The following is a 25,589-nucleotide window of genomic DNA, read 5'->3' as shown; positions in this document are numbered from 1 at the left end:
AGCTCATGAGCTGGATGTGTGTCGCTTCGTGCACAGTGTCTGTGCTGCAACATTGCAATGATAGTTGCCTAGTGAGAGTGCACTGTAAGTGGATCACATATGGATCAAGAGGGATCTTGGAGGCTGGCATATGTCAGATACATAATGTCCATGGAGTGTGACCTGCAATGTCAGTGCCTGGTGTCCAACATGGACATCGTTCAGAGCAAATGGCTAGCTGATATTGGCAGGTAGGAGAAAGTGAGGACTGCAGATGCTCGAGTCACTACATTCCTGATGAAGGGCTTATGCTTGAAACATTGACTCTCCTGCTCCTTGGATACTGCCTGACCGGCTGTGCTTTTCCAGTGCCTCACTTTTTTGACTCTGATATCGGCCAAGTGCATACTCTGGTCTTCATGCTTGGTTGGTGAGTTTAGTTAGATAAAATGTTAAATATTAGTAAGGGTGTGTCAGGCCAGCATAACTCACAACTGCCCAGCCAGAAACTTGCCATACCACTTGTGAAAACCATGAAATAGTGAGTGAGATGCTCCCGACTTTGAAATGGGCCTCACCAGACCTCTTATTTAGTTCTACCATCAATCACAACATGACCCAGGCTCCAATAAGATTCCACAACTCTTTAATTTAAAATATTGCAATGGAAGTGGATTAAGTACAGATGTCTCACTGCTCTCAATGAAAGAAAAGAGACATTATAAATAGTTGCCAAAGAATCTATTTTCATCTCAATTCATTCACATGAAGTGTGGGTTGTAGACATTTATTACCCATTTCTAATTATACTTATATTATTCATTTGTAGGATGTGGATGTCACTGGCGAGGCCAGTGATAATTACTCATCAGGCATCTGAGAGTCAATCACTCACATTGCTGTGGGTCTGGAGTCTCATGTAGGCCAGACCAGGTGAGGATGATAGTTTCCTTCCCTAAAGGACATTTATGAACCAGATGTTTTTTTCCTGACAATCAGCAATGGTTTCATGGTCATCATTAGACACTTCGTTCCAGATTTTTTTAAAAATTAAACTAAACTCCTACCATGGTGGGACTTGAGCTCAGGATCCTCAAAGAGTTAATTGGTGAAACAATAATACCATTAGGCCACCACCTTCTGATACTACATGGTGAGCTTTTGTGCTGCAGCATCGTGTACGTGTCTCTGGACCAGGCAGCCAAGATATAATCTTCCCTGCGAGAGAGGTGTTCTGTAAAGTATCTGAACTAGTTGATACAAAAATATCTGAAATGGAGTGTGGTGATGTATATGACTGAATGGATTGCAGGGAGTCAGTTAAGAGTTCACTATATTATCGTTACAACAGAAATATTACACCAGTTGAAAGGGTCAAGTAAAGTCAAATAAGCTGTATTTAAAAGTCAGGCAATTGGTCACCTGCTCTTTGCTTTGTTACCATAGCTATTTACAAAGATTATTTGTCGTAAGTTGTTTGTTTCAAACAATAGTAATGCTTTAGGAGATGGAGTTGGAAATTAAATGGCTCTGCACATTGTAACATAAACTTCCATTGGTTCAGCTTCAAGTTCACCACACACAATAAATGGCAACTCACAATACGCAGTTGGAAGTACTCCTATTTATGTTAACCTGCTTCAAATGATTAGATCTTTTAAATTTATTCTTGGAGTTGTAAGATTATTGCCATGGATTGCTTTCTTCATGAACAATGCTTTTACTTATTTAACCAGCATTTGTTTGACTGCATAAACTAATGTAGGTGAAAGTGAGGACTGCAGATGCTGGAGATTAGAGTCTAGATTAGAGTGGTGCTGGAAAAGCACAGCAGGTCAGGCAGCATCCGAGGAGCAAGAAAATCAACATTTTGGGCAGGAGCCCTTCATCAGGAATGAGGCTGGAAGTCTCAGGGTGTGGAGAGATAAATGGGAGGGGAGTGGGGCTGGGGAGATGGTAGTTGAGAGTGCAATTGTTGGATGGAGGAAGGGATAAAGGTGATAGGTCGGGAGGGAGGGTGGAGTAGATATGTGAGAAGGAAGATTGACAGGTGGGACAGGTCATGAGGATGGTGCTGAGCTGGAAGTTTGGAACCGAGGTAAGGTGGGCGGAGGGGAAATGAGGAAACTGGTGAAGTCCACATTGATGCCCTGGGTTGAAGTGTTCCAAGGTGGAAGACAAGACGTTCTTCCTCCAGGTGTCGGGTGGTGAGGGAGCGGCGGTAGAGGAGGCCCAGGACCTGCATGTCCTCGGCAGAGTGGGAGGGGGAATTGAAATGTTCAGCCATGGGGTGGTGGGGTTGATTGGTGCGGGTGTCCCGGAGATGTTCCCTGGAGCGCTCTGCGAGGAGGCATCCAATCTCCCCAATGTAGAGGAGACCGCATCGAGAGCAACTTCCTTCCCACCTATCCGCTCCACCCTCCTCTCCAACCTATCACCTTTACCCCTTCCTCCATCCACCTATTGCACTCTCAGGTACCTTCTCCCCAACCCCACCCCCTCCCATTTATCTCTCCACCCCGGAGGCTCCCAGCCTCATTCTTGATGAAGGGCTCCTGCCCAAAACGTCGATTTTCCTGCTCCTTGGATGCTGCCTGACCTGCTGTGCTTTACCAGCACCACTCTAATCTCGACTGCGTACACTAATGTGATGACCTCCACTCTTTTAGATGAGGAGCCATTTAAAGGACATTCCTCGAACAGAAACTGCATTTGAGGAGCTCTTGTGGTGTAATGGTAGTGGTCCCTATTTTTGGACAAGGAAACCCAGGTTTAAGTTCCAACTGCTATAGAGGTGTGTAATACATTGCTGATTGGTTGTTGAGAAAATATCCATAAAATGCATTCAGGCAAAGCATTAAACCTTCATTACCAAATTACACGTTGATGTTTCATTGTGAAATACTGGAATTCCATGATTGGTTTCATCTTGTGAATTGCATGAACAGGCAACTTCGGTTGTGATGAAATGGTTTTTAAAAATATCTTCCTTGGGATCTTCTGTGTGTCATTGACAAACCTGTCCTTAATTGCCCTTAAGATGTTGGTGGTGACTGCCTTCTTGAATTGCTGCAGTCAAGTGCTGTAGGTACCTGCTAATGTCACTAAGGAGGGAATTTCAGGATTTTGACCAAGCGACACTGAAGGAACAGTTCTGGGGAAGGGCCACTCAACCCAAAACGTTAACTCTGATTTCTCTCCAGAGATGCTGCCAAACCTGCTGAGCTTTTCCAATAATCTTTATGTTTGCTTCTGAAGGAATGGAGATACATTTCCAAGGCAGGTTGGTGCATGACTTGGAGGGGAACTTGCAGGTGGTAGTGTTCCCATGTATCTGCTGCCTTTGTCCTTCTAGATGGTACAGGTTGCAAGTATCAAAGCTGCTGTGGAAGGAGTGACTTGCTGCAATGCATCTTGTAGAATGATTGCTGCATTGTTAGCAATGGAATGTAGCAACAATAAAATGGCCTACTTTGTCCCAGATGGTGTTGAACTTCTCAAGTGTTGTTGGGGCTGCACTTAAGCAGACAAGTGGAGAATAGTTTTGACTTGTGCTGTGTAAATGGTCACCAGGCTTTGAGGAGTTAGGAGGTGACTTATTCATTGCAATATTTCCAATGTCTCTGACCTGCTCTTGTAACCACTGTATTTATTTGGCTAGTCCAGTTCAGTTTCTGTTCAATGATAACTCCCTGGATGTTGCTAATAAGGAAATCAGCAAAGGTACTGCCATTGAATGTTAAGAAGACAACGTGTTATCTCATTTGATGGCATTCAGGTGCTGTAAATCATTGTTGAAACATATCTGAGATGGTTGATATAAAAGCTGTACTTTGTTGATCTCTGCTCTGTGACAATAAAAATGAATTAATACATTTACAGGTTTGAATCCCGGAAATTGAATTAATCCTACAGGATGAGAGCAATGTTAGGCCACAGTTTTTATTTCCTGTGTTCAATGAACATTAATATTCAACTGCATGGCATGAGACTGAGTAACTTTTCAGTTGGACCATGCAGGTGCAGGTGACAGGGTCTTATTACTTAATCAGTTCGGTTTTTTTAATGTCTATCTCATAGTTTCCTTTAACAGCCTTCCTAGATCCAAGCCACAAAAGGCCAGATTTCCCAGATTCAACTTTACAACGTGCCCTGGTTAGATTTGGACTCAGGAATTGCAGTTTGCCAGTTCAGTCATCATATTCACAAGTTTACCATACTCTTCCTTGTGAAGTGGTGAGAGGTAACCAGCAGTCATTAGTGTAGAGAATACTGTTTCAGATTGATCAAAGATTCCCACTTTTGGGATATAAGACCAATCATTATGCATCAGAGCCAGCAGTAGAGGTAAGCATTCTATGGTTTGCCCCATTGATGTGTGTTAACTCTAATCTCAACTGCAGGATACTTATAATGCACTAATATGAGGGCATCCGGTTTTTGCAACAGATTGAGTGAGATTGACAACATGGGCTGGAAACAAGCACACATTAGATTTTGGAGTTGCATATGTGAATGAGATGGACATGATGATTAAGTGCAGAGTCCACTTGCTAATCAAAATACCTACGTCTAATGGACTAGAATAGTTAAACAGAGTTGGCCATATGTAATTGTCCATGTGCACAGTAGCCAAAGAGTCTACCCATCCTCCCAACCTTTGATTTCTAACAATTAGCCAATCAGCTCCCAAGTGAAATATGGTCAACAAAGGGGCACTGAGAGGGTAAATGGAAGTTTTTTACCAGGGCTGGGGGAGTCCAAACTAGAGGACGTAGGTTTAAGGTGAGAGAGAAAAGATTTAAAAGGGACCTAAGGGGCAACTTTTTCCATGCAGAGAGTGGTGTGTGTATGGAATGAGCTGCTAGAGGAAGCGGTGGAGGCTTGTACAATTACAACATTTAAAAGGCATCTGGATGGGTATATGAATAGGGTTTAGGGGATATGCGCCAAATGCTGGCAAATGGGACTAGATTGATTTCAGATATCTGGTTGGCATGGACGAGTTGGGTTTGTTTCTGTGCTGTATGTCTCTATGACTCTCAAGAAGTTGACAGTCAGCCCTGGGACACATCTGCTGTTCTTCCTCTGGGACCCTTATATAGCAACTTCAAGGCTGTGGCATGAACCTCCCTCCTGGTGCCTCCGTTCCCACCTGGCGCTATTCTTTGCTCCTTCAGGAGGACCTGTTCTTGACTGGGCACAGATCACTTCATAGAGAAGGTAGCCATCTTTATAGACAGCACTTGGAGAATCTTATCATCTCCTGGATTCACTTTGATCACCTGAATGGTGTTAATGAGAAATTTTCCAGCATTGTTTCCCTTTATCTGGCCTGTCTTCATTTATTTTGCCTCCACAAGAGTCTAAATATGTGTCGAGTTGATTGGGAAAGATATAATGAGTGAAGAGGTGTTTAGTCATGATGATCTGGCTATCATGCTTTGACTCAGAATTGAAGGATGAGCCATCTTGCTCCTGGTTATGACTTATGGATACCTGAATAAGTAACAGGAAGGTTAAGACAGTGACATTGGTCCCCACGTTACTCTGTTCCTGAGCTACCTACTCCATGCCTCCCTGGCCCCAGTCTGAGATTGTAAACGCAGTCTGATCCCAAACTGTCCTTCCAACCCCCTATGTGTGCCATCACTAAGAGGGTCTGTTTCTACCTCAGTAACGTCACCTCACTTTGTCCTATCATCGCGTCTTTGCTGCTGAAACATTCTGATGCTTATTTCTTACAATCCAATCTCCAAAATTCTATTCTCCCTGTTTTAATTGGCAGAAAATCCCTTTCATCCATCACTCTTGTGCTCACTGACCTACAAGATAAACTACAGAAACCTACCAGGACTCCTTTAGTACATACTTTCAAAATCTGTGACTTAGACACTCCAGGTGGACAAGGGCAGCAGATACATGGGAACACCATCACCTGAAATTTCCCATTCAAGTCATTCACTCAGCCTGACTTGGAACTACTGAATATCATTGTTCCTATAATGTCGCTGGGTCAAAATCCTGGAAATCCCTTTCTGAGGGTGTTGTGACTGTACCTAAGTTAAATGAACTGCAGCAGTTCAAGAAGACAGCAGCTCACCACCACCTTCTCAAGGGCAACTAGGGACAGGCGATAAATGCTGGGCTAGCCAGCAAAACCCATGTCCTATGAGTGACTAAAGACAAAGTTAAGTAGCACTTCATAGTCCTGATGATGACTCCTTCCAAGACTCTGCTGATGAGCGAGAGAGGTCTGTTGAGGTTGTATTTGTCCTACCTTTAGTGGACATGACTTGCTTAGACAATTCCCACCTGGCAAGGCAGGCTCCAAGGATGTGGCTGTACTGGAATGGTTTGACTGAAGGTGTTGCCAATTTCCATCATATTAAAGGTGCTAAATAAATTCACGATGTTGTTGTTTATGACCATTGACTATCAGCTGGACCTTTGCCAAGTTATTCTTCGGCAGATTAGATTAGAATAAAGTTAGAAATCACACAACACCAGGTTGCAGTCCAACAGGTTTATTGGAATCACTAGCTTTCGGAGTGCCGCACCTTCATCAGGTATGATGACCATCTGATGAAGGAGCATCGCTCTGAAAGCTAGTGCTTCCAATTCAACCTGTTGGACTATAACCTGGTGTTTCGTGATTTGTAACTTTGTACACCCCAGTCCAACACCGGCATCTCCAAATCTAGATTAGAATAGCTTCCCTACAGTGTGGAAACAGGCCATTTGGCCCAACAAGTCCACACCGACCCTCCGAAGAGTAACCCACCCAGACCCGTTCCCTATCCTATATAAAACCCCTGACTAATGCATCTAACACCATGGACAATTTAACATGGCCAGTTCACCTAACCTGCACGCCTTTGGATTGTGAGAGGAAACCGGAGCACCCGGAGGGGACCCACATAGACACGAGGAGAATGTGCAGCTACAAGATCTTGTCTTTGTAGACATCAGAATCAAATAAAAAGTAAGGGGGTGAAGTCAAACACTTTTGGAAACATTGCTGTAGGCCTTAATTGGAGAATTGTGTACAATTCTGATGACTTCAAAAGCAGTGGTAAGGCCTCTGAGAGGATTGAGTGGAGGTTCACCAGGATGATACTAGGGATGATGGACTTCACTCATGTGGTAAAAATGATGGATGTTATTGGACACACAATACAGGGAATCAGAATAATGAGGGATTTTGATGGAACAAGTACAGCACATCGATTCCACCTGTCAACTGGGTCAGTAAGCAGAAGCACAGATTTAAAATTATTAGCAAAACACTCAGTGATGGAGCAGTGGTGGTGTTGCGGTCATGTGTAATGTTGAATCCCAGACTAATGCTCTGGGAGAGTTAACCAAAACAAAGAACTGCTGGAGATCTAAAGCACTTAGAAACAGAAACTGTTGGAGAAACTCAGCAGGTCTGGTTGCTTTTATGGACAAAAAGGAGGAGAAAGTGAGGACTGCAGATGCTGGAGTATCAGAGTTGAAAAATGTGGTGCTGGAAAAACACAGCAGGCCAGGCAGCATCCGAGGAGCAGGAGAATCGACGTTTTGGGCATAAGCCCTTCTTCATTTATGGACAAAAAGCAGTGTTAACATTTCCAAACAATTCTGAAAAAGAGTCATACCAGATTACTTTGATTTGCTTTCAATTCCAGGTTTTAATTAATTGAATCAAAAATGTGCTCGTTGCCGTGATGGGATATGAGAAGGAAGTGAGGTCTGCAGATGCTGGAGATCAGAGTGGAGAGTGTGGAGCTGGAAAGGCACAGCAGCGTCAGGCAGCATCCGAGGAGCAGGGGAATCGATACTTTGGGCAAAAGCTGAAGGGTTTTCGCCTGAAACGTTGACTCCCCTACTTCTTGGATGCTGCCTGACCGTGATGGGATATGAGCCAAAGTCCCTGTAAAACAAACCAGGATTGCTGGCTTACTTGTCTAGTGGCACCACCACTACACTACCATCACCCCTGAGCTGTATATAACCGTTAGAACTTAACTTGTTCCTGCACTTAATTTTAACTGCGACACAAAGGAAGGTAGAGCATTATAATGGTAAGGTTTAGAGTTCAAATTGAGCAATGTAACTTTAATTGAATCATCCTGCATTTATTGAGATGTAAAATGCAGAAAAAAACATAGCCATTCTAACATTTATGACAGGGAGACAAGAAAGCTGGAACAGATTTAACTTATATTGGCTGTAAATGGTGACAATGCTGCTTTAAAATTTAACTAGACCCTTTCCATAAATGACTTGCAGCAGTAGATACAGCATTTAATGCTCGTGCTAAATGCAAAGCTCTCTGGTTTTTTTAATTAGCTCTGGTAGGACTTTACACCACACTAAATTCACAGCAGGTGATATACCTAATTCCATGAGCCAGGTTGATTTTGTTTTAATATAAAAGTACATTACGATACTTGTGCAAACATCAAGATGAAGATTACATTTTACAGAATGTGCCCAGAACACAAAAGCACATCAGATACGGAGCACAAGAAAAACTCAACTCAGTCCGGCATTAAGAAAAATACCCTCAAGCGTGAAAGTTTTCTGAAGGAAAATGTCAGACTACCTTAGGGGAGAGGGTTTTTAATATTTATGCTTTCACCCCTTTGTCTGTCTACTCCTTCCCTATCCTCAAATATTTCTCATCAATGATGTCAAGATCTTGATTTTGCGAATGAGTGCAAAACAGATTTGTTTTTCTCTCTTCTGATTTTTTTTCCCATTTTAAGTTCAATAGTTTCACACCATAACATTTTCTCAGAGCTGGAATATTCTTTTTTTTCCATTTCTTCTATTTCTGACACAATCTTTTCCAGTTATACATCATCTATATCCACCTTTACACTATTACACTTCATTTGATCTATTCTTATTCCATTTATACCTCATCTAAACCCCTCATTATATTACTTACACCTTGTTTAGACCTAAACTTCTACCATTTACATTTCAACTTGATTTATCGTTAGATCATTTACACCTTATCCACACCCATCCTTTTACTGTTTAGTCCCAACCTTTGCAAACAATTCCTCCGTGGATTTCTTTAACACAAAGGACTATTGAGGCTGGGTCATTATGTGTATTTAACATTGAAATAGGCAAGTGTTTAATGAGTAAGGAAATCAAGGATTATGGGGAAAAAAACCCAGGAAAGTGGAATTGAGGATGACGAGATCAGCCATGATCTCATTGAATGGCAGAGCAGTCTCAATGGGCTGAATGGCCTACTTCTGCTACTACAGTTTATGGACTGATGGTCTTATCCAGATCCACAATTTGTTTCTTTAACCTTCACATATTCCCTTCCCTCGTTAGCCTTCCAATGCCATTCTTTCGTGACTTAATCACTCCCATCCTCCACCCTGTCATGGATCTTTCTGCTCCTTCCTCCCTTTCATTCCCACTCACTCTCCCCCCAATTATTTTTCACCTCTGCAGTTGCATCGCCAACCTGCGAGTCTTGACAAAGGACCATTGACCACTGAGTTTCCAGCATTTTAAATCCTTGATTCATATTTCCTGGATAAAGGAGCAATCTCCTTTCAATCACTTGTTAGATGCTATTAGAGAAGATTGGAGAACATAAAACAGTACAGCACAGGAATGGCTCTTTGTGCTAAACATATTGCCAAATTACACTAATCCTTTTTAACTGCCCTTGGTCCATATCCCTCTATTCCTTGCATATTCATGTATTTATCTAAAAGTCCCTTAAATGCCCCGATCATATCTGCCTCTACCACCACACTTGTCAGTGCGTTCCAGACTCCTCCTGCTCTCTGTGTAAAACATTTGCCGCTTATGTCTCCTTTGAACTTTCATTTTTGGAATTTTTAATTAGTAATGGATTGCAAGGTTATGGCGTGAGAGCAGGAAAATGGAGTTAAGGCCAAGTTGAGATCAGCCATGATTATATGAAAATGGCAGAGAAGGCTCAAGGGGCTGAATGGCCTACTTCTGCTCCTAGCTCTTACGTTAAGAAAGGACAACATGAAAGGAAAGGAACATTTATTTTAATGTATGAATTTTTTCCACAAATGAGTCTTTCAGCCTGAGATTAACAATAGGTCTAGGGCTGGTAACACCTTCCTGATGAAGAGCTTATTCCCAAAACATCCATTCTCCTGCTCCTCAGACACTGTCTGACCGGCTGTGCTTTTCCAGCACCACACTCTCAACTCTGATCTCCAGCATCTGCAGTCCTCACTTTCTCCTGGAAATACTGTACAATCACAAAATGGAACTAGCGGTAGCCTGTTCCTATCTCTCTAAACAGTTCTGCAAACCTCCAACATTTCTGCACTCCTCTCATCCTGACCCTCAACTTGACTCACTACATTATGGATAACTGTAATGCAATGATGTTATCCTTCAAAACTTCTTCCTTAAAACCTTTCCACCTCTCCCTTAAATCACCATTAATGCGTTTCTTAAAAACCCATACTAATATCTTGTTGTATGGCTCAGGGTCAAAGTTAGATTTATAATCACTCCTGTGAAGACCCTTGGGATATTTTATTGCATTAAAGACACCATGGAAATGAACCTGACATTATTGGTGGGCAAGTTGTTGGAGGGAATCCTGAGGGACAGAATGTACATGTATTTGGAAAGGCAAGAACTGATTAGGGAAAGTCAACATGACTTTGTGTGGGGGAAATCTAGTCTCACAAACTTGATTGAGTTTTTTGAAGAAGTAACAAAGAGGATTGATGAGGGCAGAGTGTTGGATGTGGTGTATATGGACTTCAATAAGGTGTTCAACAAGGTTCCTCATGGGAGACTGGTTAGCAAGGTTAGATCTCATGGAATACATGGAGAACTAGCCATTTGGATACAGAACTGGCTCAAAGGTGGAAGACAGAGGGTGGTGGTGGAGGGTTGTTTTCCAGACTGGAGGCTGGTGACCAGTGGTGTGCTACAAGGATCGGTGCTGAGTCCACTACTTTTTGTCATTTATATAAATGATTTCGATGTGAGCATAAGAGGTATAGTTAGTAAGTTTGCAGCTGTCACCAAAATTGGAGGTGTAGTGGACAGCGAAGAGGGTTACCTCAGATTACAATGGGATCTTGATCAGATGGGCCATTGGGCTGAGGAGTGGCAGAGGAGTTTAATTTAGATTAATATGAGGTGCTGCATTTTGGAAAAGCAAATCAGAGTAGGACTTATATACTTAATGGTAAGGTTCTGGGCAGTGGTGCTGAACAAAGAGACCTTGGAGTGCAGGGTCATAACTCCTTGAAAGTAGAGTCGCAGGTAGATAGGATAGTGAAGAAGGTGTTTGGTATGCTTTCATTTATTGGTCAGAGCATTGAGTGTAGGATTTGGGAGGTCATGTTGTGGCTGTACAGGACATTGGTTAGGCCACTTTTGGAATATTGTGTGCAATTCTGGTCTCCTTCCTATCAGAAAGATGTTGTGAAACCTGAAAGGATGTTGCCAGGGTTGGAGAGTTTGAGCTATAGGAAGAGGCTGAATAGGCTGGGGCTGTTTTTCCTACAGTGTCGGAAGCTGAGAGGTGGCCTTATAGAGGTTTATAAAATGCAAGGTTTGTGAAGGTTTGTCGCTCAAGTTGAGGTTTAAGGAGTAAGTTTGCTCGCTGAGCTATAGGTTTGATATCCAGACGTTTCATTACTTAGCCAGGTAATGAAACATCTGGATATCAAACCTACAGCTCAGCAAGCAAACCTACACCCTAGATGTTTAAAATCATGAGGAGCATGGATAGGATGAATAGGCAAAGTCTTTTCCCTGCAGTGGGGGAGTTCAGAACTAGAGGGCATAGGTTTAGGGTGAGAGGGGAAAGATATAAAAGGGACCTAAGGGGCAACTTTTTCACACAGAGGGCGGTGTGTGTATGGAATGAGCTGCCAGAGGAAGTGGTGGAGACTGGTATAATTTCCTCACTTAAAAGGTATCTGGACGGGTATATGAATAGGAAGGATTTCGAGGGATATGGTCCAAGTGCTGGCAAATGGGACTAGATTAGGTTAGGACATCTGGTCAGCATGGACGAGTTGGACCGAAGGGTCTGTTTCTGTCCTGTACATCTCTATGACTCTATAACTTGATGAAATGCAAGTTGTTGTTGACTTGGCAAACCTTTCAATCGGGGTTCGGTGCTGTTGACAGTCAGAGACGCGAGCAGTGGAGTAATTGGAGTGTCGTCATACATCACGCAGATCCGATTCAGCTGGCATTACCTGGGGAACAGAAATGTAAAACATTTAAAGGTGCATTACACAAAATGAAAGTATATTCTTCTTCCGTGGCAGCTCTTTATCAAGAAGGTTTCAGCTGATAGCAAATTCTGTTTTACAGGCTATTACTTAGAATTCCTTGACTGCCAATCCTTTACAATATGTTGTTATCTCTGCAATTTCAGCATTGAAAGCCCTGGACACTTAAAAAGCCACTCCAATCCAAGAAGAGGCATGATAGTCAAAATACATTCTGGAGCACACTCTCCAATTAAATAATAAACCTCGGAGATATCCGAACATCGATTCATGATTTATTGTACATGTAAACTGATAAAATTCAGGGTTTACAGCTTTTTGATATGCCATCTTGGTTTCCCATGGAAACAAAGCTCAGGGCTTTACAAATGTGTGACGGGTACAAATTCCTGACTAGCACTTGCCTAGACACAGGGCTACTTGTTTCAAACAAGAATGTCTCGATCATCATCTATCTTAATGTTTATGAAACTGAATTTGCAAAACTTCAAGAGTCATATATGTATAAAGATCCACATAAACATAGAGAGCTTTTCAGTTTGATTATTTTGGGTGTGGAACTATAATGCGCAAGCATATTCCAACTCGTAAACCTCGACACGAAAATATAATCAAACTCTCATTATTGCAAACTGTCACTGTTGCAAAGTCAGGTGTCAATTGACAGTATGCCTCTGAGTCAGTCACTGGCTGAAGTTCCACACCAGCAATGTGACCACAAAACCTTGACTGATACTTCTGTACAGTACTGAGGGAGTTCTGCACAGTTAGAAGTGCTGTCATTAACACAAGACCTTAAATCAATGCCTTCCCTCCCAGTTGAGGTGGATGTTAAAAAATCCCATGATGATAATTTTGAAAATTAGCAAGGAAATCATTAATGTCAATCTGTTGGCCAACATTATTAATGTGGATTGTCTGGCCATTTCTTTTTGTGGAAGTGTGTTTTGAAAAAGGTGTTCATGGGATATGGGCATCATTGGTATTTATTGCCCATCCCTACTTGCCTTGGAGAAGATAGTGGGTGAGCTACCGGCAGTGATTGGCTAGCACATTTCCCTTGCATGCAATAATGACTACATTTCAAACAAAAAACTTCATTTTCAATAAAGTGCAAGAAGAATTTGCTAAATGCTATTATAATTACTAGGTTTGTTAGGTGCTTTAGAAATGCTAAAATGCTAATTTTTGCAGATAGACTAGTGCCTTTATCGACCTTAGAGGGACGGAGAAGTTAACCATAACTCAACAATACTATGCAAATGTTCTACCTCAGTAGAATGTTTCACCACATGCATTTTTTTAGCATCTTTCCAATGTATTTTACAGCCATTGTCGTACTGTTTGAAGTGTTGGCATTATTGCAAAGTTGGGTTTGTGGACAACAAATTTGCAAACACCAACCTTTTTCCAGCAGCAATGTGATAATGATCAATAATCTTTTACTGATGTTGATTGAATGACAGAAATTAATTCATACACTGGTGTGAAATAGTGCCATGATATCAACTCTTTTACAGGCACCTGACCGGACCTTGTTTTAAAGTATCACCCAAATGGTTGCACATCTGACCATGCAGAAGTCCCTCAGCACTGTAGTGACAGTATCAAGAAATATGGCAGCATAGTGGCACAGTGGTTAGCACTCCTGCCTCACAGCACCAGAGACCCGGGTTCAATTCCTGCCTCAGGCGACTGACTGTGTGGAGTTTGTGCATTCTCCCTGTGTCTGCGTGGGTTTCCTCTGGGTGCTCCGGTTTCCTCCCACAGTCCAAAGGTGTGCAAGTCAGGTGAATTGGCCATGCTAAATTGCCCATAATGTTAGGTGTAGGGGAATGGGTCTGGGTGGGTTGCGTTTCGGTGGACTTGTTGGGCTGAAGGGCCTGTTTCCACACTGTTAACTAATCTAATCTAATAAACTATCTGGAGGGAAACAAAAACTGAAGCTTCTTGATCAGGGATGGAGTGTGGCATCGCAAATCTATACATTTGCCCATGAACTGCATCTCAAGGAAGTCCACTGTGATCTTAGTATTGACTTTGTGTTGGATGTGGGCTTGAGTTTTTGTTGAGTATGAGAAGGATCTAACTGAGACCTAGCCTTGCAGCAGTTGTAGTCATGCCCCAGCTGATGTATTGCTGATGGGAAATCAAGGGTGTGTATCTCACCTCTTCCATCAGACAACCATTTGCTGAAAGATGCACTGTGCACTGTTTAAACAAAGCACAAGAACAGGGCCTTTGGCCCTCCAAGTGTGCGCTGATACAATTTGCCTTTCCATATCAAAACTGTCTACTCTTACAGGATCCGTATCCCTCTATTCCCTTCCGACTCATGTATTCGTCCGGTAGCTTCTTGAATGTTGCTATTGTGTCTGCTTCCACCACCTCTTCAGGCAGCGCGTTCCAGGCACTCACCACCCTTGGTGTGAAAAGCATGCCTCACACATCTCTTTTAAATTTCCCATCCTGCACTTTGAACCTCTGCCCCCTAGTAATTAACCCCTCCACCCTGGGAAAAGGCCTCATCCTTTCCACTCTTTCCATGCCCTTCACAATCTTATAAGCTTCCATCAGGTCATCCCTCAACCTCCTGTGCTCCAGTGAAAACAAACCCAGTCTATCCAACCTTCATTCATAGCTAAGATCCCATATACCAGGCAACATTCTGGTAAACCTTTTCCATACCCTCTCCAAAGCATTTACATCCTTCTGGTTGTGTGGTGACTAGAACTGTACGCAATATTCCAAGCGTGACCAAACCAAAGATCTATGAAGCTGCAGCATAACTTGCCTATCTTTATAATCAATGCCCCTTCCAATGAAGGTGAGTATGCCATCGGTCTTTTTTTACTACCTTATCTACCTGCACTGCCACTGTCATTGATCTGTTGACCAGCACACCCAGATCCCTCTGCATATCAATACTCCATTCACTGTATAATTACCACTGTACTTGACCTTTCAAAATGTGTCATTTATCCGGATTAAACTCCATCTGCCAATATCCGCCCATGCCTCTGACTGATCTATATCCTCGTGTATCCTCTAACAAGTCTCCTCACTATCCACAACTCCACCAATCTTTGTATCATCTGCAAAATTACTAATTAGACCAATTATGTTTTCCTCCAAATCATTTATATAGTTCAGGAACAGCAGAGGTCCCAGGACTGACACCTGTGAAATACCATTAATCACAACCCTCCATTTTGAAAAGCATGCTTCCACCACTGCCCTCTGTCTCCTGTGACTAAATCAGTTCTGTATCCAGTTCTGATAAAGGGCTTTTGCCTGAAACGTCAATTTTCCTGCTCCTCGGATGCTGCCTGAACTGCTGTACTTTTCCAGCACCACTCTAATCTAGACTCTGGTTTCCAGCATCTGTATTCCTTGTTTTTACCTGTATCCATCTTGCCAGCTCACCTCGATACCATGTGACTTCACCTTTTATACAAGTCTGCCATGAGGGATATTGTCAAAGGCTTTACTGAAGTCCATGCAGACAACATCAACTGTTTTTCCCTCATCAATCATCTTCGTCACCTCCTCAAAAAACTCAATCAAGTTAACAAGGCACGACCTCCCCCATACAAAACCATGCTGTCTGTCGCTAATCAGCCCATTTGCTTCTGAATGATATAGATCTTGTCCCTGAGAATCTTTTCCAATAATTTCCCTACCACTGAAATGAGACTCACAGACCTGTAATTTCCAGGATTATTCCTGTTACCCCTCTTAAACAATGGGATATCATTGGCTATTCTCCAGTTCTGAAAACGTGTTGCTGGAAAAGCGCAGCAGGTCAGGCAGCATCCAAGGAGCAGGAGAATCGACGTTTCGGGCATGAGCCCTTCTTCAGGAATGAGGAAAGTGTGTCCAGCAGGCTAAGATAAAAGGTAGGAAGGAGGGACTTGGGGGAGGGGCGTTGGAAATGTGATAGGTGGAAGGAGGTTAAGGTGAGGGTGGTAGGCCAGAGTGGGGGTGGGGGCGGAAAGGTCAGGAAGAAGATTGCAAGTTAGGAAGGTGGTGCTGAGTTCGAAGGTTGGGACTGAGACAAGGTGGGGGGAGGGGAAATGAGGAAACTGGAGAAATCTGAGTTCATCCCTTGTGGTTGGAGGGTTCCTAGGCGGAAGATGAGGCACTCTTCCTCCAGCTGTCGTGTTGCTATGGTCTGGCGATGGAGGAGTCCTGGGACCTGCATGTCCTTGGTGGAGTGGGAGGGGAAGTTGAAGTGTTGAGCCATGGGGTGGTTGGGTTGGTTGGTCCGGGTGTCCCAGAGGTGTTCTCTGAAACGTTCCGCAAGTAGGCGGCCTGTCTCCCCAATATAGAGGAGGCCACATCAGGTGCAACGGATGCAGTAAATGATGTGTGTGGAGGTGCAGGTGAATTTGTGGCGGATATGGAAGGATCCCTTGGGGCCTTGGAGGGAAGTAAGGGGGGAGGTGTCGCCGCAAGTTTTGCATTTCTTGCGGTTGCAGGGGAAGGTGCTGGGAGTGGAGGTTGGGTTGGTGGGGGGTGTGGACCTGACAAGGGAGTCATGGAGGGAGTGGTCTTTTCAGAACGCTGACAGGGGAGGAGAGGGAAATATATCCCTGATGGTGGGGTCCGTTTGGAGGTGGCGGAAATGATGACGGATGATATGATGTATATGGAGGTTGGTGGGTGGTAGGTGAGGACCAGTGGGTTCTGTCCTGGTGGTGATTGGAGGGGCGGGGCTCAAGGGCGGAGGAGCAGGAAGTGGAGGAGATGCGGTGGAGGGCATCGTCGATCACGTCTGGGCTGAAAATTGCAGTCTTTGAAGAAGGAGGCCATCTGGGTTGTACGGTATTGGAACTGGTCCTCCTGGGAGCAGATGCGGTGAAGACGAAGGAATTGGGAATATGGGATGGCGTTTTTACAGGTGGCAGGGTGGGAGGAGGTGTAGTAGGTAGCTGTGGGAGTCGGTGGGTTTATAGTAAATGTCCGTGTTGATTTGGTCGTCCAAGATAGAAATGGAGAGGTCTAGGAAGGGGAGGGAGGAATCTGAGACGGTCCAGGTAAATTTGAGGTCAGGGTGGAAGGTATTAGTAAAGTGGATGAACTGTTCAACCTCCTCGTGGGAGCACGAGGTAGTGCCGATACAGTCATCGATGTAGCAGAGGAAAAGGTGGGGGGTGGTGCCAGTGTAGCTGTGGAAGATGGACTGTTCCACATATCCTACGAAGAGGCAGGCATAGCTAGGGCCCATGCGGGTGCCCATGGCTACTCCTTTGGTTTGGAGGAAGTGGGAGGATTGGAAAGAGAAGTTGTTCAGGGTGAGGACCAGTTCAGTCAGTCGAAGGAGGGTGTCAGTGGAAGGGTCCTGGTTGGTATGGCGGGAAAGGAAGAAGCGGAGGGCTTTGAGTCCTTCGTGATGGGGGATGGAGGTGTACAGGGACTGGGTGTCGATGGTGAAGATAAGGCGTTGGGGGCCAGGGAAGCGAAAATCATAGAGGAGGTGGAGGGCGTGGGTGGTGTCCTGAACGTAGGTGGGGAGTTCTTGGACTAAGGGGGACAACTGTTCTCTGTGTTCAAAGAGGATACAATGTTGTCTGGCAATGCTCCAATAATTTGTTCTCTTGCCTCCCTCCATATTCTGGGAGAGATCCAGTCAGGACCTGGGGAATTATCTACCTTAATATTTTTAAAGACACAACACCTCTTCATTTTTAATAGCAATTTGGCTTATAAATTCAACACTCCCTTCCCTGAGATCGACCTCCACCAATTCCTTCTCTTTGGTGACACAAAATACTCGTTTAGGACCTCACCTACCCTCTTCTGGCTGCACACATACATTCCCTCCTTTGTCCTTGAGCAGGCCAATCCTTGGCTATTCTTTTGCTTTTTATATATGTATAAAAAGCCTTGGGATTCTCCTTAATCCTGTTTGCTAACCATGTTTCATGGCCCCTTTTCGGCCTTCTCATTCCTTGTTTAAGTTCTTTCCTACTTTCCTTGTATACTTCAAGGACTTCATCAGTTCCCATCCTCCTGAACCTTAAATATGCTTCCTTTTTCCCTTTTGACTGCAGTCATACCATCCCTGGTCACCCAAGACTCACATCACCTGCCATACCAATCCTTCATTCTCACAGGAACGTGCCCCTCCTGAATTCTTATCAATTGCTGTTTGAAATACTCCCACTTATCCAGTGCAGATTTGTTCTCAAACAGCCGCCTCCAATCTATCTCCCATTCCTGCCTAATATTGTTGTAGTTTGCCTTCCCCCAATTTAACATGTGTACCTGAGGGATTAACTTCACCTTATTATTAAGGACCCTCACTCAGCAATTAGATGTGCTCAGGCACTTGCCTGACATTTTACTATGAATGCTGGGAAGTAGCAATCCAAGTGGACCACCAAATTTAACATCACATCTCTGACAGTGAGCACTGGAGTCCCAGTCTGGATCTGTGTTCAGTTCTCAGCAGTGGGCTTGAATCCACAGAGGCACAATGGCTCAGTTGTTAGCATTGCTGCCTCAGAGCGTCAGGGACCTGAGTTCAATTCCAGCCTCGGGCAACTGTCTGTGTGGAGTTTGCACATTCTCCCCATGTCTGCGTGGGTTTCCTCCCACAGTCCAAAGATGTGCAGGTTAGGTGAATTGGCCAGGCTAATTTGCCTGGAGTGTTAGGTGCCTTAGTTAGGGGTAAATATAGGGGAGTGGATATGGGTGGGTTGCTTTTCGGAGGATCGGTGTGGACTTGTTGGGCTGAAGGGCCTGTTTCTAGGCTGTAGGGAATGTAATCTAATCTTTGGATTCAGAGGTGGTGATGATATATCCACTGAGCTAAAACTGACAAATATCACCCGCGAGTTCAGTTCACATTGTCCTTCCCACCATGGATTCGATTTTGAGATTACATTGTTGGTTACTGTGCCATCTAAAGAGCCTGACCTTACCTGATTGTGAAAGCTTGCTGTGTACAAATTGGCTTCTATATCTCGTACATCACAGCAGGGACCATGTGTGAAAAAGTGACTCACTGGCAGTAAAAGGGTGTCCAGATGGAATGCTTTGCTTTCTTTGGAGGCAATTCGCCAACACGGTTGTGTGCTGGGTCACCTCTACAGATCGCTTAGCACCCAGGCCCAGACGCACATTGGCAGAGGCCAAAGAACAGTCTGTTCTACCTCCCGTCTTGTGATTTGGGAAATTTTGTTTTAAAGTCCACCTGAGATGTACAGAAAGATCTGGCAATATTCCAAAACAAGCTGCTGTGAATCTTAGACGAGTGGCGAGGAGAATGTGGGGAGTGTATGGGTGGGTGGAAGGAGGAAGGGGAAGTCACAGATATATCAGTGGCTATTCTTGCTGCTCTTCATTGTCTATGCTTGTCTCTTAACATTAGACCTTCACAGTGATGGTCCCGTGCTCACCAATGCTGGCACATGGAGAATGTTACCTCCCCATCACCCCATCCCCTCGGGGTTCTCAGTATGAATGGGGAGGAAGGTGCCTGGAGTAACCCTGTCTAATGAATTTCCTCAGATGTTATCTGAACCTTGTTGTTTGCATGTTGATGGACGTAGGAGCAAGGAAGCAGAAGAAGGCCCTTCAGCCACTCGTGTCTGCCCTGTCGTTCAGTTACACTGTCGCCGATCTCTATTTCATCACCATTTACCTGCCTCAGGTTCTGAAACTATTAATATGCTTATCCAAAAATCTATCAATCTGTGTTTTGAAATGTTCAATTGGTCCTTCCTTTTGAAAGACAGAGTTATTTCATCCACCCCTTTGAGTGAAGCAATGTTTCCTAGAGTCCCCCACAAAAGCCTAATGCTAATTTTAAGCTATTTCTCCTTGTCTTGGGCTCCTACAGCAGAAGAAGCAGTTCCTCTACTGACTTTTAAATATTTTAATTAAAAGTGAAACCTCTTTAATTATCTCACAAACAAACAACCCTTGAAGTCTGTTCTGCCACATCAATGGTTGATCTGAAGTTGAACTACTTGCCTAGGCTATGTAACCCTTCAACTTCGCCTAACTATGAATCTATCAAGCTCAGTTTTGACCCCTGACCCCTGTTGGGAGATGTATGGCCTTTGTGTGAAGTGCTTTCTTACTTCGTACTGAAAGACCATTAGTTCTTAGAATTTAGAATCAGCCTCATTGTCACATATTCACAAAGGAGTACAGAAAAGGTGATAAATATTTAGTATAAACCTCAGAGGGAGAGAAAGACAAGTAAATAGACGAAGAAATAGATAATATTAAGCCAGGGAGAATGGAAAGCTATGAATGGCAACCAGAAGTAGGTGAGAATGAGCTGGATGTACTGAAAGCTGCCAATGTGATAACAAGGCTTGGGGTGTGAGGTTGGGGGTAAAGGTTATGGAAGAAGGTGCTCAGGCCCTAAAATTATTGAGCTTGATATTGCCCACTCATTGCCTGAAATGTTTGGACTTCCAAAGGGAAATGGTCCTGCTTCCAGGATCCTTTCAAACATAGGAACACAGACATTTGTCTCCAATTCGAGGTTAGATTCAGAGACGTCAACAAGTTCCAACTTAATTATGTAGATAGGTATGCAAAAAACATTACATGGAGCGAACCCAGTGTTATGGACTAGGCTAGATGACTCAGGACATTCTTAAGCAGGCAACCCAGACCATAACTTCATAATTTGTTTCGGTAAGTGTACCGTGAACATTATCTGGATTAAGTTAGCGAGGTTGACTACCATGTTTAAAACAGACAAAAATGTATTCACAAAATTACGCAATGAAACACAAAGACCAGAATAAAGAATCCCTACAGAACTCAGTCTATCCAAACTAGACTTAAGCATGATGTTCTGAATATACACAACAATCCCAATAAGCAAACTCCCTTTAAAAGCCAGTATAAATGGAACACATGCTTACAGGTTGAAGTTGAAGGGCAGAAAAGAGAGAGAAAGAGAGAGTTTCCACACAGCTCCCTGTTGAATTTCCAACCAGTTCAAGACTGAACTAAACTGCTCAGTTCAGGTCAGCTAGAGAGCTGACCACTCCCCCTTCCCTATGCACGTCACTTCTAAACCATGACCACTTTGGCCTGAAGTCTCACCTGTTTACATATAAACAAAAGGCCTCTCAAAGTCATTTTCCTCTCTGTACCAAACCAGACTGAGTGGAGCCCAGCCTGGTTTATTACCCTTCTGAAAAAAAAATCAAAGACAGAGTCTCCTTGAGCCAGAAAACAGCTTTTAGAAAAAAAAGGGACTAACTTTGTGACACTAGCTAATTACAAAACTGGCAGCCCCGGTGACTTTCCTGAGCCCCACAAAATCCACCCCTAACTCCTCCCTTGATAGTCTAACTCCTGCTCCCGCTCTCCTGCCTGATCAGATCAGCCTTGGAATGGATCACTGTTCCTGACCCCACAGCTGACCTCACCATTTTGCCACATACCAAACTGTTAACTGTGCCTCTTAACCATGGACCTCCTCCAACCATCCACTTGCTCTTTAAATGTTACAAAGATTTTTTTTTTGTGTTTTTGTGCATGAACACTTACCAGAAGACAACAGGACATACAGTAAACAGGGCGATTCGGTTTGTTTTCCCCACCCCCGATACCTAGTGTATCCAGCTTTACAAAGAACGGGCTGATTGGAAGGCTCCTCAGCATTTCGGGATGACGCTAGCATTGGATGTTCCTGGCTAGAAATTCTGAGCAAAGCACAAAGAAGCAAACTGGGTGTGGAGTAGCGATCCAATAAGGATTGTCAATCCTGGAAGTTTTGGGGCCACTGTGGAACAAGCTGAGGCCCCAGGCCACATTGTGACATGTGTAAGGCTGATGTGAGGGTCTCACAAAGCCCATGGAACCACGTGGATAGGCATCGCATCATCGGCAATGACCTCACACAATGTGCACTTCCTGGACATGGCCTCCAGATAATGATTGGCTATGAGGACTCTGGTTCTGTTCCCTAGGCGCACCCAACCCAATGAAATCTCTTCCAGAATTTTACTGAATACAAGTTTCATCATCTGCTGTGCGTTCAAGCTCAGTTCCCTCAGAACATTAACCTGAGACTCTGAATTGCTGGTGCTTCCTTATTTTCTCAACAGGGCCATTTATGAATAAAGACATTGAGTCTTTGAACGGTTATGACCATAAGAAATAGGAGTGGAAGTAAGGCCATTCGGCCCATCAAGTTCACTCCGCCATTCAATCCTGGCTGATAGGCATTTCAACGCCATTTATTGGCACTCTCCCCATTGGATCCCATCAGGCCCCGTTAGAAGTCCTGTGTGGAATTTATATTATTCACTCATGGGACATGAGAGGGCCAGTACTGATTTTCCCTCCCATTGCTTGGAATGCTTGAAATTCCAAGAGACAGTTCCTCTGCTTTGAAAATCCCGAAATGTTTCAGTGTGTCTGTGAAAGAGCATGTGCAGAATGCAGTAGCGAATGCTGTGAAAAGGGTGGGGGGAAAGGCATGGCTTGTTTCCCCACGTCCCGACCATCCGGCCTGACAAAGAAGGAGTTTGATGGAAAAAACACTCCAAGTTTTTGAGAACGCTAGCATCAGCTGGAGCAGAATCAAAGTCCCTGGATAATGATTGGGCATGGGGCTCTCTGGCTCCCTTCCCTCACCTCAGGCTCCAATGACCCCCTTTATCTGCCTGTCAGCACAGAGCAAGAATAGAGTCATGCAGCACGGAAACAGACCCTTTGGTCCAAATCATCCATGCCACCTGGTTTTCCAAACTAAACTAGTCCCACTTCCCTGTGTTTGGCCCAAATCCCTCTAAACCTTTCCCATTTACGTGCCTATCCAAATGTATTTTAAATGTTGTAACGGTACCCGCATCCACCACTTCCTCTTGCAGGTCATTCCACGTACAAACTACCCTCTGTGTGAAAACGTTGCCCCTCAGGTCCCTTTTAAATCTTTCTCCTCTCATCATAAAAATATGCCCAATATTTTGGTATTCCCCTCCCCTGGGGAATCATTCTTTCTTATTCACCTTATCTTTGCCCCTCATGATTTTATAAACCTCTATAAGGTCACCCTTCAACCTCCTACTCTCCAGGGAAAAAGTCCCAGCCTATCCAGCCTCTCCTTTAACTCAAACCCTCCATTTCTGGCAAATCTCTTCTGAACCGTCTCGAGTTTAAGAATATCCTTCCTCTAGCAGGGCTGGCAGAACTCCAAAAGTGGCCTCACCAATATCCTGTACAAACTCAACATGATGTCCCAGCTCCTGTATACAATAGCAAACCCAGTGAACAGACTAAAAGTAATCGATAAGATCTTTTCTCTGGGTTAGGGGAGTCCAGAACTAGAAGGCATAGATTTAATGTGAGAAGGGAAAGATTTAAAAGGGACCTAAGGAGCAATTTTATCACACAGAGGGTAGTGTGTGTTTGAAATGAGCTGCCAGAGGAAATGCTGGGGGCTTGTACAATTACAGCATTTAAAGGGCATCTGAATGGGTATACACAGCACAGTGGCACACGGTGGGCGGCACGGTGGCACAGTGGTTAGCACTGCTGCCTCACAGCGCCTGAGACCTGGGTTCAATTCCCACTTCAGGCGACTGACTGTGTGGAGTTTGCACGTTCTCCCCGTGTCTGTGTGGGTTTCCTCCGGGTGCTCCGGTTTCCTCCCACAGTCCAAAAATGTGCAGGTTAGGTGAATTGGTTATGCTAAATTGCCCGTAGTGTTAGGTGAAGGGGGGAATGTAGGGGAATGGGTCTGGGTGGACTTGTTGGGGCGAAGGGCTTGTTTCCACACTGTAAGTAATCTAATCTAAAAAAAAGGAAGGGTTTAGAATGATATGGGCCAAATGCTGGCGAATGGGACTAGATTAAGTTAGGATATCTGTTCAGCATGGACGAGTTGGACTGAAGTGTTTGTTTCTCTGCTGTACATCTCCTCAACTCTATGACGTGTTAGTTTTCAGAGATCAGTTTGACCAAGAGACAATGATTTTCATCAATAAAGCCATGATGCAGCACAGGGAAGGTGTGGGGAAGGCAGGGTTGGAGGGTTGATTAACTCCTGTGTTCACATTCGATCAGTTTTTGAAACCTCTGCTCCCAGCATCACCATGTTTACAATAAGAGGTGAGTTGCTAATCCATCAGATCACTGAAGCACCATAAACAAGCATTTGGCAACTCATGTTTTTCAGATTGCCCTGCGCCTTTATCTACAAGAGCAATTATTGTCCTATCAAGCAGGCAGATTATGGCCATAGCTGTAAAAGTGTCTCTCCAGCGGGTGTTTGCGAGTTAGGTTTTTATCACTCTTATCTTCAATAAATTGATGGCACTGACCTTTCACCTGATCCTTGACTGAACTTGGCCCACGGTTCCAGATTCCTGTCTGTCCCCATGTCTGGTCCCTCTTCCCATTTTAATGTTGCAGCACGAACGCTTTGGGTGCATCAATATCATTGAGTGACCTGCCTTTTTGCCTCTGGAACTCGTTTTCAAGTCATGTGAGGTGCCGATGTTGTTGCGTTGGAGAACTCACTTCTGGGGGCTGAATGCTTTAAACTGCAGGGAGTGGAATTGTCCCTCTTTTTGGCAAACAGGAAGAAAGATTAAGGTGGAAAGCTCACAAGGTTTTTACAGCACTAGGTGGAGGAAACAATTCCATCGAATCCCTACAGCGTGGAAACAGGCCCACCCTCCGAAGAATATCCCATCCAGACCCACTCTCCTACCCTATTAATCCACATTTTCCATGACTAGTGCACCTAACCTACACAAATCTGAACACTATGAGCAATTCACCTGATCTGCACATCTTTGTGACTGAGGGAGGAAACCCAGGCAGATACAGGGAGAATGTGCAAACTCCACACAGACAGTCGCTCGAGGCTGGTATCGAACCTGGGACCCTGGTGCTGTGAGGTAGCAGTGCTAACCACTGAGCCACTGAGCCTCTCTAATTTCTCAAGAAAGACTCAACAAAAGACAAGGAATTCATTTTGTTGTTATTCATTTTTGGGATATGGATGTCACTGGCTGGGCTAGCATTTATTGCCCATCCCTAGTTGCCCCTTGAGAAGGTGGTGGTGAGCTGCCTCTTGAACCGCTACAGGACACCTGCAATGGGTTTGCTACGACCAGACAGTTTTCTATGACTTTGTAAGTACTTTCTAATCCACCTGCGCAGAGATGTTATTATCCATCTCTGGTGCAGGTGGGACTTAAATGTAGGCCTCCAAGCTCAGAGGAAGGGAGACTACAACTGTGCTGCAAGGAGACAGTGAGGTCTGCAGAAGCTGGAGATCAGAGTTGACAGTGTGTTACCGGAAAAGCACAGCAGGTCAGGCAGGATCCAAGGAACAGGAAAAATCGA

The 25,589-nt window shown here is 44.2% G+C and overlaps 1 long non-coding RNA gene across 2 annotated transcripts in view; it reads left to right on the top strand.

The window, feature by feature from the left end:
- Positions 1-25,589, top strand: part of LOC140481807 (uncharacterized) — a 66,055-nt gene that overhangs the window by 5,585 nt on the left and 34,881 nt on the right. Inside the window, exon 3 of one of the 2 annotated variants that reach the window (XR_011961613.1) lies at positions 809-912. The exons of the other annotated variant lie outside the window; for it this stretch is intronic. This is a non-coding gene — a long non-coding RNA (uncharacterized lncRNA). The remainder of the gene's footprint in view (positions 1-808; positions 913-25,589) is intronic. 2 annotated transcript variants of the gene reach the window in all.

This window comes from Chiloscyllium punctatum, chromosome 10 (genome assembly GCF_047496795.1).
Source record: "Chiloscyllium punctatum isolate Juve2018m chromosome 10, sChiPun1.3, whole genome shotgun sequence".
Lineage (NCBI taxonomy): Eukaryota > Metazoa > Chordata > Chondrichthyes > Orectolobiformes > Hemiscylliidae > Chiloscyllium > Chiloscyllium punctatum.
Note: the sequence above shows the minus strand (reverse complement) of the source record. Positions and strands in the feature narration are given on the sequence as shown.